We start from the raw sequence: 12847 nt of genomic DNA, 5'->3' as shown, positions 1-12847 counted from the left end.
TGTTCACGAGTGAGGGTAAAAATGATCGTGAGATTGACAGACCAGAGGGTGCAGCGTCAGCAGTGCTGGGGGCGTTGTACCAGACCGTGAAAAAGGAGCTGACCCGTAAGGCGATCCTCTCAATTTACCAGTCGATCTACGTTCCAACCCTCACCTTTGGTGATGAGCTTTGGGTAGTGACCGAAAGAATGAGGTCGCGGTTACTAGCAGCCGAAATGAGTTTTCTATTCAGGGTGGCTGGGCTCAGCTTCAGAGGTAGGGTGAAGGGCTTGGAGTAGAGCTGCTACTCCTTTGCATCAAAAGGAGCCAGTTGAGGTGGTTTGGGCATCTGATGAGGATGCCTCCTGGGTGCCTCGCTGTGGAGGTTTTCTGGGCACGTCCAACTGGGAGGAGACTGACTTTAAGGTTCGGGCTGTTATTTCTCATCATTGTAAAAGCCATTTTCATCAAAGCAGCTAAGATAAGACATAATTGTGTCAACAAGCAAGCTCCGGTCTGGTCATATTTCAAGATAAAACAACATTGAACAACCCATTAGTAACGGCAGCATCCAGACAGCTACGAGATAATTTTATCGTTAGCTTGCAAAATTAACGTTTGGTAGTTTTACACAGTACAACAGGAAAGGCTTGAATTCCTAGGTACCGTAATATTAGTTTGGACCAAATAAGAAGTTCATGTATTTACTAGATAACACAGTGTTAGCTAATGTAATGTTTTCTAGGAAGTGCTTGAATGCTAGCATTAGCTGTTGTGTAACGGAAGCTAATGAGTTCAAATCATAGACTGTATAAAAAGATGGATGACATGACAGCTCCCTAAAAGTGAAGTCAAAACATTTCGGGTGCCCCCTGCTGACTGGCTGCAGTATAGCTCATAAAGCCCGCCTCCTCCATGTTAACAGATGGGACATGGGTCAAACTATAAAATCAAAATACACGTCAAATATATTTTTCTCAAACATGGTTTCTGTCATTATAGCTAGTTATTATCATGGTGATTCACGTCCAAGTGTTCATTTTTCTGAAAAGTTTATTTTTAATTAGTTATTTGATGCTGTCAAAATGATGATTGACAGCTCTGTTGACAAATTCGGCTCCTGCAGCCGATCAGTTCTGGGTGAGCAGAGCGGAGGACGATCCGCGAGTAGAAACGCAACTAAAGTGTGCGGGATCCTTGCTGTTTTTTCAGGAGGGTTAAGTGTGTGTTTGGGTCATATGTTGTTTTACTCCCAGATCCTCCTTCGGATTTTTATTTCCACATGTTCTTTCCATTGTCAGGCTCCCTATATTTATTCGACTTACACCCATGAAAGAAGTAGTATGGGGCAGCTGTGGCTCAGTGGTAGAGTCTCACTTGGAAGGTCAGAGGTTCGAGCCCCAGCTCCCTCAGTTTATACATGTTGAAGTGTTCTTGGGCAAACTTGCTCCCAGTGACACAGCCAACGGGTATGAATGTGATGACTTATTGACAGTTGGGCACATAGGTAGCAGCCTCTTTTATCAGTGTATGAATGTGCGAGTGTGAATGGGTGAATCTGACGTATAGTGTAAAAGCACCTTTGTGTTGTCACAAAGACTAGCAAAGTGCTTTACAAGAACAGTCCATTTAGTCCATTTACATTATGACCGCATACTGAGCGTGTTTCAGAGGAGTATGGCTGCTGTGTGAATATAGTGAGTTGGATCATTTTAACAGGCATTTACTATTTCAGTAGAACTTTGTGTAAATGAGGATTTGTGAGTGACAGGTCTTTAAAATTAGTTACAATAATCATACTGGCCATACTCAACTGTCACTCAGTTATCTTACAATGTACTTTAAAATGTCAAAAATTACTTGATTCTATATCAGCTGCTTTCTAACAAGAAGTCGTATTTGACAGACAAGATGAAATCCTTCACTCACTCGTCTACTTCTGATCTCCTCTGCCTGCATTCATACTCGTGCGTGTATGTCTGTGCGATGTGTGCGTGGCTCCGGCCCTTATGACTGCTCGGCATGTTGACAAGTGTGTGACAGTCGAATCTGTCAACAGCGGCAGCGTGATGAGTCCTTACACAATACGCTGGCAATGAACAGCGTCGCTCCGACAGACGGAGAGAAAAGACGTGACGACCAAATGGTACACTGTATATTTTGGGGGAAGATAAACACAACAGCCTGAGTTCATCAGCAATATAAATAAATCAATGAATGAATCACGGCGGGCGCTGATTGGCTCGGGGACAAGAGGGGCATGATTAGTTCCACAATCAACACGTCAATCCTTGTTGAAAATATTGAACCATTTGTTATTTACTCCTCCTGTTGGTAATTAATGGACTAAAAGACGGTAGAAGTTTCTTTTGCTTTCTATCGAGCTAGAGAAACATGTAAATCATTGCAGAGTTTCAATGCGACCATTTTAAATTGAAACCTGAAAACTAAACTTTTAAATTCTTGTGCACCCTTCCACCGAACAAGAGGTCTTGACAGGTCGCTTTGCAGTTTCTCTGCTGTTGTTTGTCACAGAAAAACACTTTGTCGTGTATAAAGCCTATTTTTAATCCGCTCTCTGCAGCAGAGGAAAAACTTCCTGCTGTCTTTGAATTGATTTCTCAGAGTCAACACAGAGCCCAAGGGGAGGAGAAGGAAATGGCGGGAGAGAAGTACTCAGGAAGAATTAAATGAAACGAGCACCCTTTAGGCTCCTTTATATAGACTCTCTCTTGACTCTGTAAGTCATGAACGAAGCTTTCGCCAGCCTTTCGTAAGGGCAACATGCTGATGACTCACTGCCCCTCATCACCATGAAAATGTGAATGATTGCTGGTGTTTATTGTGCAGCACAGAAGTGGTGAAAGGTAAAAGGTAAGAGGAGGGCTGCATGGCTCTCCACAACACTTAAAATCCATAATTGGTGGTTGCAGAGTCATGACCCGGACAGGGCTGTTGTTTGGTAAAAATGACATTGAAAGGAAATTTGTTGTTTTATTTCCAGCATTTCAATTTTTATATTTTTATTCTTTTCCTTTAATGATGTGTACACACGTTGTAATCACCTGCACACTGGATTAACAATAGACTAAATAAAAATTTAACATAATTGCTTTTAAAAAAACGTTTGAAAAGACGGTATGAGGTGTTTATTACTCCCTGTGATTGAGAATGCTCTCTGTGCGTAGCTATAGCAAAATGCTAGTTGCCTGTTCTCTTAACCCCTCCCCCGAATGGCCATTGTCTAATCATAGCTTAGCTGCAACAAATAGGCAGCTGACATAAAGCCTGTCAGCCTTTGTACGTCACCACATGTGAAAATGGTGTCCATGGGGCTCTAGTAAGAGCGGTACTCTGTATTTAAAGTCTTTAGAGTGTGGTGTCTTTACGTCAGTGGTGGAAAAAGCATTTAGACCCTTTACTTAAATCAAAGTACCAGTGCAATTATAATGTGAAAGTTCTGCATTTATAATCTTCTGGAAGTTAAAGTACAGATGTAGTATTAGGCTAGCAAAATTAACCTAAAGTTCTTAAAGTATTCTAAGTGCCATTTATCAGTGATAAGTTTGTTTATATTGTTTGAATAGTATAATTTGCTAAAGTACCGTGAGGAATAACTGTCTGCTTAAATTCAGGGAATAACATTGAACATTTAATGTGACCTTTTCTTGTATTTCACTTCTGTAAGTTTTGTTGCTGTCCTGTGCAGCTTCCATATTCATGTGACCAAGAAACAGGAAGTAAAGTGTGTAATAAGTGAGGACAACAAGCAACACGGTTGTTTTGCCATACTTTGGCTACAAGCGGCAATCTCCGGTGTTGATGAATGAAGGCAATGTGGAAGTGCAAAAAACTGCAGTTCCTCGAGTGGCCACTCGAAGCTGGCTCCAGAAACCAAGAAATAACATTATGGCAGATGGGAAAATGATAATTTTTACAGCAGAAATAAACATGTTTACAGCCTAGTACAAAAAACTGTTTTGTTATCAATAGCTTATTTCACTATTCAAGATAACTGTAGGGGGGAGATGACAGCGGACCATTGTAATGATTCACGAGCTAATGGATCAGCCACAGACAATTGCGGCTTCTCAACCCCCTCGCTCCTCTCCAGCCTCACATCCAAATGTGGTCACTTCTGGCTCCAGAAAACCAACATGGGGGTGGCCATAACCCGAGCACGAGGCTTCTTGCAATCAAGAAACCAATGGGTGACGTCAAGGTGGCTGCGTTCATTATTTATGAAGTCTATGGTTGGTCACCGAGCTGAATCAACGCGTGAAACATTGTCGTCACTCTAGTGTGGTTATTGAAAGAAGTGTGGAGAAAGATGTGAGTGATGAAGAAGAAAGAAGACAGACACTACAAGTATTGTTGAAGCTGGTTGAGGTGGAGCTTATTTTACCTTTTTTAGATATAGTTAGGTGGTTTTGTCATTCAGTTCCAGACCAAGGGGTCGATCCCATCTTAAAGGTTACCAGATAAATTTGGAGTGTCGTGATAATTAATGAAAAGGGAAAGCAGAAAGAACACAATGTTCTGCTGCACAAAAAATGTATTACTATTTTGGACTTTTTATCGTCTGTGAAAAATTGGATATTACCTCTCTTGGCCTCAACCAGTTATTTGAAATGAGAAGTGTAAATGCAGTGGAGCATTAAGTTCAATATTTTCCTCTGACTTTTAGTCAAACTATAACAGACAGTGTACTTTAGGAGGGGAAGAGTGAGACCCCCGGAGCTCATCAGACTCTTTTCTGTCAGAACCATGAGCAGGACTCAGAGGCCAGAAACAGCGCCGACATGACACATTGATTGATTGACTCACATAGAGACCTATCACCATTTAATTCAGACGCATGGTACATATTCAATGTTATATACGTATATAATATGAGTGGGACATAACATGATAATCTGCTAATTAAGTGGTGTAAACAATATGACATTTATTATTTTGATTGTCGTTAAAACTAGGACAGTTTAGTTGTGAATTAAACAAACCAGGTCAATGTATGCCTTTACAGACATTTGTAGGGACAGGAAACCTGGACCTCCCGGACAAACGGGGATGTCTGGTCTCGGTATTCTTAACAACAGAAAACACAAGAGTAAAAGTTAAGAAATTGGTGACACAGTGTGTTTAAATGATCTAACTTAAGCTGAAATCATTAGCCTGTAAGGTCAGTTACTTTACAGTCTCCACCAAGTGTTAACTTAAGAGGCCACAGAGCACATCATTATCCAGCGACATTCATTTGTGGAGTAAAAGGTGACATGAAAATAACAAGAAATGTCCATTATAGCAATTCACTTCATCGTACTCCTGACTGTGTGAGAGCTGGTCCTGAAAAATATGGTTTAGCATAACATTAGCATCTCTTTGCTCCTCTTTTTTTAGCCTAGCCTAGCACAACACCAATCCAGAAATGTGAATTAGTCTAGTCTAGGTTAATTTTAGATTTTCAAAGGGCGCTTTCAACAAGCACAGACCAACATACTTCTGGATACTACAGCCAATCAGAGCAACACGTGGTGTAGCGGTAGGTTGCAAAGCTAATTAAGTAGTTCCAACATCTCATACATATGGCTTTAAGTTACATACACAGACATTTGGCATTACATGGTTAAGCAGGAAAAAGGTATTATTTGGAGGTAACATTAACACCACTCCAGTTTGTTTTAATACTGACTTTTCACATCTGTGGCAGCCATCTTGTTTCTTTCAACAAATAACCTCAAATGCAACTTCCCTGTACAGACCATAGATTGTATAAAAATATGAACAAAATGACAGCTCCCTAAAAGTGAAGTCAAACCTTCTCTATCGCCCCCTGCTGACTGGCTGCAGTATAGGTCATAAAGCCCGCCTCCTCCATGTTAACAGATGGGACATGAGTCAAACTATAAAACCAAAATACACGTCAAATACATTTTTCTCAAACATGGTTTCTGTCATTATAGTTGGTTCTTATCATGCTGATTTACGTCCAAGTGTTCATGTTTCTGACAAGTTTACTTTTCATTGGTTATTAAATGCTGTCAAAATGATGATTGACAGCTCTGTTGACAAATACGGCTCCTGAAGCCGATCAGTTCTGGATTAGCAGAGTAGAGGACAAACGGCGAGAGGAGACGTAACTACATCAATCACTAGAGTCACTGAAGTTTCTATCTGTGAACGTCTGCTTCAGACCAACACAAGAAGCTGTTCTGCTGTTAAATACGCTGACGCGTGGGATCTTTGTCTTGTTTTTTCCCCAGTAATTTAAGTGTGTGTTTTTTGGTTAGCGGAAGTGGCGACAGCGGCTCCATCTGCTGATCTCTACTGCGCAGCTCCAGCACTATCGCAAGATGGGGTATTTTGCCTTCAATTTTGTACAATGAGAGTAGATGGAGATGTGTTGTCATCTGTATATACAGTCATTGGTACAGACAGTTACAGTAAATATAACTTTTTTCTGATTTGAGGAAGTTCACACTCCAGAAACATGGGCAAACATTATCTGTGATAGCATTACTCTTGACAAGCAGAGTGTAAGTCCCAACTTGAAAAAGCTGTTTCTGTTGTAATGTTAGAGGTCAAATATACTGTTCAAAAATACAAACAATGAAGCAGAAATCTAAACTCTGTCTTACTTTCGTAATTCGTAAACGTAGCAACCAAACTGTTTCACGTTAGAGTCTTTGTTTGACTTTATTCCTTGTTACATGTGTGAAACATCACCCACCTGTGGTTGTATTTAAATTAAAGAACTACTTGGGAGCATCCAGTGTGCGGACTTCGCTTCTATGTGCCTTCTCTGCCCAGCACCTGGACTTTATCACCTGGATGGGCGTGCCTTGGTAAACTTTTCATTTTACTTTTTTTTATTGCCTTGGTCAAGGTTCCCAGGGAACTGATCCGAGAGTAAATATCACTTAAAATTTCTGTCTTTGTCTGAAACCAAGGACCCATTGGTAAATCTTTCCCTATTAACTGCATAAAGCAAGAAGTCAAAGTTTGACAGGCAGGCAAAGAAACGTTAATAAAGTGGGCTTGATCACGCCATCATTTCAATTGTACTGAAAGTTAAGGTACAGTTTTGTCTGATGTAAAAAGGCCTGCACTTTAAAACCCTCTGAACCATCTGTCCTGACAGGCCGTATCACAGCACGGAGTAGTCGTCTCGTTACAGTTTGTGTGCTGAGAGAAATGTGACACCTGTCTGATAAGAGGTGAGAGGCTTTGGAGAACAATAATGTCAAGAGAAACCTACACATATCTTCACCAGCTGTCTGGCTTTGATTGTAACATTTTATCTCTGGCTCATTATTAGGTCTGACTCATTCATAATACATGTATTCTTTATTGTACATGAATCATAACAGAACCACTATTTATGACTCTAATACAGTAGATATTGTAACTGTGACCAGCAGGCCACTGCTATCTTGTTGAAAGTCTTTCACTTTAAAAGTTCAGTGTCCTTGCTACTGTCTCTGACTGTTGTATATCTTGTCCAACACAAAAGTGCTCACACTGGGAGCCTGGTGCTGAGGGTGTTGGAAACGGAGGAGGACCTAAGGGAGGGAGACAACAAATGGCCGCACTTAGCACCTCAGATCTGGGTTTATTTATACTGTTAACACTCCCACAAACTACAGTTGGAGACTTACCAGCTGCAAGCTAGCTGCATACAGGAGCCAGCAAACTCGGATGTATATAGTAAGCCATTGTTATGATTTTAAAGGTTTTTTTTATTAAGTAATGCCAAGCCAAAATCTTAAGCCTCTAGAAAAACATACACACAGTGTCCTTTTTTAAAGGTTGTATTATGAATACTTTTAAAATGAAATATTATAATACGCTCTGAGTTCCAAAGTCGGAAACTTCTACTGGGAAGTTCTCGGGTTCCCAGTTTTCTGGAACGCAGCATAATTCCCAATCTAAGAAAACAGAATTGGTTTGGGTCCACTTGTTCTCTTTAAGCGGGGTACATACTACAAGATAATCAGGATGATTTTGGGCATTTTACAGTCCATGTTCACGTCTTCTCCACGACTTCATCCAGAGTTTTCTATTTTTTCTTCCGAAATTTTCAGTAAAAAGTCCAAAAACTATCATCGCCAAGTCTTTCCTGCCTGTTGTCCGCCATGTTTATTTCCTCTACTGTCACGTTTGAACACCAGCAATTTTTTGAGATGTCCAGTTTTGAGTGTCGAACTGTGGTCGTTGGTGAATAGAATCTGTTAGTGTGTGGTGTGCTATTTTGGTCATACCGATGCTCTCCACACACTACAGGAACAAAACTGTTAAATCTATCCTTATTTGTCATCATGTGTGGGGTCATTTTCAACACCGGTAAGATTTTAAAACTATTTTAGTGTGGGCCAGGCCTTAGAGGGAAGGGTCCCAGCAAATAAATACAAAGTTGAGTTGAGTGATTACCTTTATCCAATGATGAAATATCGGTCGTCTTTCAATCGGAAGGTTGGAGGTTCGATCCCCAGCTCCCTCAGTCTACTTGGGCAAGACATTAAGTCCCTAATTGCTCCCGGTGGCACAGGCAACAGGTATGACTGTGATGACTGATTGACAGTTGGGCACTTTAGGTAGCAGCCTCTGCCATCAGTGTATGGATGTGACATGTAGTCACTTTGAGTCGCAAAGACTAGAAAAGTGCCTTATAAGTGCAGCCCACGTACCAATCAACTGATTTTTATTTAATAAGTGCAAATTCACAACAAAAGTTCTCTCACAACACTTTACAGAGCAGACATAAACCATACTTTTGTAATACTTTTACAGAGACCAAACTTTACTTTACCATGAGCAAGCACTTGGAAACAGTGGCAAGGACAAATTATGGAAATTACAGTATGGCCCAAGTCTCCAGCTCTCAACACAGTTTAATGCCTATTCAGGATTTTGGACTAAAGTGTCAGACCACATTCTCCACCACCATCACCCAAACATGAAATGAGGGAGTATCTTGGGACGAGTGGTGTTCAAGCCTCGAGGGGACTTCAGAGACATGTCAAATCACTTCCAGAGTCACACTGAAGCTGCTCTGGCAGCTGGAAGACCAACACCTCACTGCAACAGTTTTCTTTTTGGTTGGGCCTTTAAGTTGTCACATGTCACAGCACATGTTTCACATATGATGCTTTCATTCAAATAATTGTATCATATAGGGTCATATAGGTGAGTTTTACCCCGAGTAGAAGACTGGAAGATACTTTCTGCCTCTGTTGCTAAAGCAACGAGGAAATGTCATGCACATATACGGCCTACTGAAGTGAAACCGAGTGAGAAAGAGAAGATCACATTTCCATCTACTGTTTCTGCTCCAACCTGACACCTTCACCTGTCAGAGAGCTCCACCTGTCCACACATTTCTTTTATATAATGTCAAATGCAGACACTAGGAGAGAGAGGAGAGGGCTGTAGAATTAAAAGGATCTTCTTCAAGCATTTCTGATAATACAGTGTGAGGCCTGTTTCAAAGTATGCATTGTAATTGCTGTTGTTTACTGTGATGAAACTCTCCGCTAAACAATTATCTCTTCAATCAGATTTTATATATAGCAGAGAGTATATGCCTCTGTACTTGGCTATGCTTCATAGCTGCAGGAGTGAGTAATTACGCATCTTATGTGGTCTAACAGCTTCTACAGTCTATGCCTGAGCTGATGACGAGTCTAAGAAACATCTTTCTCATTAAGACGCAATAAAAGTACAAGGACAACAGAAATGTTGGCGTTTTGTGATCACTTGCTTGGAGAATTGTGATTCTGTGTGACCTTCAAACAATGAGGTTTATGCCTGTCTTCGATCTGTCTCATAATTTAATGACAATGATGTGTTTTTACACAAGTGGAGGTTTGTGGACTGGAGTTATTGTATCTTTAATTATACCATGTTCTGGATGAGTACTGCTATTAGTGATACTCAGCTGCAGGGTGTCAATTAACTCCTGAGAATTGGACACCAGTGTGGCAAGTAAAACTGGCTGTTCACTGGGCTGAATTGATGCGCTTGCTTCATATCAGCCAGTATGAAAGATAAATCCTTAATTTATAATTTCTGCAACTTGTTATCAAGCTCAGAACTAATTAGTGTAATTCAAGACTTCACCAATTCTGAAAGCTAATTTAAAAACATGACAATTTTGATGAAGGATGCAGCTGAAAAGCAAAGGTTTTAAGTTTTTCATTTTTTACCGCTGAGGATTGTCATGTTGTGCCTCGCCCTCTGAACACACAAGATGGCACCTGTAACACACACGCTTCGGGAAGGACCCCAACTCTCTTCTTTTACTGATACTTTGGATCCCATTCAATTCGCCTTTCAGCTCTCTACTTCAGGCTGCGGCCGACAGTAAACACGACCAATAACTTGATTGTGATATGCTCACTTGTAAATTGTTACAATGTTGCCTCGAGTTTAGTTACGTTCACAAGGCAGCTTTAACCAGCAGACTTAAAGTTTTAATGCACGAAGAAACTGCTTTCTAACTTTTAACAGACATTGTTCCACAACTCGATCAGTTCCACACTTCTTTCATTTTTTAACTGAACAGTTTGAACACCTCCGTGTTTTTGTGCGTTTCCACAAGCATGTGTGAAATCGTTTGGTCAGCCCATATTTTTGTTTCCTCGTCGCTCCCCCTTGGTTGTTCTCTACTCATCTTGCTGTCTGGCTGCATGGTTGTCTCTGCAAGTGTCACCATCCATTAACAACCCACAATGCAGAGTTATTTGGTTTGCTTCCTATATTAGGTCCTACTTTAAAATTGTGTTCTCAACTGAATCGAACTGGACCGTTATTGTTTTGGAAACGGGCTGAGTCCCATCTTTCGAATACATGTTCTCATCTGTCCAAACAAACTACACTTTGGAGTAAAGTCAGAATTTCCGGACCAAAGCGGTCAGGTCGGAAGGCACCCTAAGGTGACAGAGCTTTTTGGAGGCTGTAAAATGCGAGGCACACCGCACTGCCTTTTCTGTTAAAGCCTACGGTTACAAAAAAGAGCAGCTCGCTAGGGCTTTATTTCTTTTGACTGTTGTTAAGGCAACCACCGAATCATTAGCTGTCATTAACCTAACCGTTATTTTGTAAAGTGACAGAAGCCCGCCTCTCCCTTCATCCAGTTGGACAATGAGAAAAAACGCCCATGATGTTGGGCGATTCCTTGAGTTTTAAGACCTGTTCTAAAAGCTGGAGTAGTGAATAATGCTTCCATTGCCTTAGAACTTATGGTATGAGTGGTGGGATTCCCTACCCAGGGAAAAACAAGTCAGCTTTCACATTGCCCATTAATTCCTGATAACGGACACTTGATTGGGCAGTATCACTGGCGTGTGAAAAGAAAAATACAGAAATGAGCAGTTGCTTATTTTGGACTACACATGTGTACTCCACATTATAAGATGATCCACGACCACTGTATCATATCTTTATCTTACCTTTATATTGAGAACGTTATGTTCTCTGCATAAAGCAGCACGAGGGCCTCTAAACCACTAAATGATCGACATCACAGGTGGTTGTGTGCTGAAAAGGCCTCGGGAGTCTTTATGATATTTACCAAGTTAATTCCTGTGGGAATATCTAGAAAGGTCTTTGAAGATTGCAAAGAGGATTAGTAGAGGTGGATTTGACTGAGATTACTTCCCCACCACCTTCCCAATGTGTCAGTATCTGCTCATGTAAGTCAACATGGAGGATCCAGACTATTTTTTAAATCTGAACCACGTATTAGTTTTGTCATTTGTGTAGGTTGGTGAAATCAAGCAACAGAAAAAAGGAATACATTAAGGAGACTGAAACGTGCGTGGTAATAACCATGTTATATCACATACTTCCAGGGTGATCTAAGCTTATGAAACACACAAGGCACATGTTGGCAGTTCCTCGCACAAAACCTAATTACACATTTCTTCGTACATGTGTTTTAGCACTTGTGCGTGCGATTCGCAGGTGATGAGGAACCATTACAGAGAAAAATCTGCTAATTTGCTTGAGGGAAAGACGGAAAACACAGCAGGGTGGAGGGAAAGTGAGACGGGGGAGGGACAGATGCAGAGCAGGAGATAAAAAAGACAAGGAGCAATAACAAGGGAGGCAAAAGAAAAATAATAAACGGACATGAAAGAGATGGCCTCTTTTGAAGACAGCTGCAGGCCAGTGTTTCTGTGAGGCAGCAGGTGAACACTGGTCTCCTGCTCTCTCCTTTGTGATATTGCTGATACACTCATCCCTCTTTTGAAAGCACATCTAGAGCAGAGATGCTCCGCTGCAATGGCCAGCAGCACATCACGCGTCTTAATAGCCTAAAATGACACGAGTCGTAACAAGTACGTTTCAAACTGAGCCGCTTTCACCATTGTTTATCCGGCGTGACTCATGTTTTCTGTCTCTTTCGGAACCTGTCATGCTGTCTCTATTCAGACAACAAACCCTGAGTCGAGTGGCCGTATTTATCGATTCATTGACTTTCAGGAAACAGATGCAGCGTCTGTTCCTTGAAGTCAATTGTCGATAACAAGCTGTAGCTCAGCTGTTGTTTAGCTGCAGCTTGTTACAGACATATTGGTGTCATTTGGTGAATGTGAGCAGTGGAGCCTGTAGATGGATCTGCCAATCAGGCGAGAGCCAAAATTAGCAGCACGACTTCACCTCTACTGAAGGTTATAATGAGAATGAAAGGCGGCTCATTTGTTCCATAACAGTGCAGGTACTGACTGCTTAAAACTTAACCCTAAAAACCTTCATTAGGATTGAAAAACTTTTACACTTTTGAATCTAAAGCTATTACAGGTTCTACTTGGATACGGACATTGTGAAAATTTTATATTTTACTTTGGCCTCCAGAAGTGCTCAG

Source organism: Semicossyphus pulcher, unplaced genomic scaffold (genome assembly GCF_022749685.1).
Source record: "Semicossyphus pulcher isolate SPU_LCO1_2020_fin unplaced genomic scaffold, fSemPul1.0.p SCAF_7, whole genome shotgun sequence".
NCBI lineage: Eukaryota > Metazoa > Chordata > Actinopteri > Labriformes > Labridae > Semicossyphus > Semicossyphus pulcher.
This window is presented reverse-complemented; position numbering follows the sequence as displayed.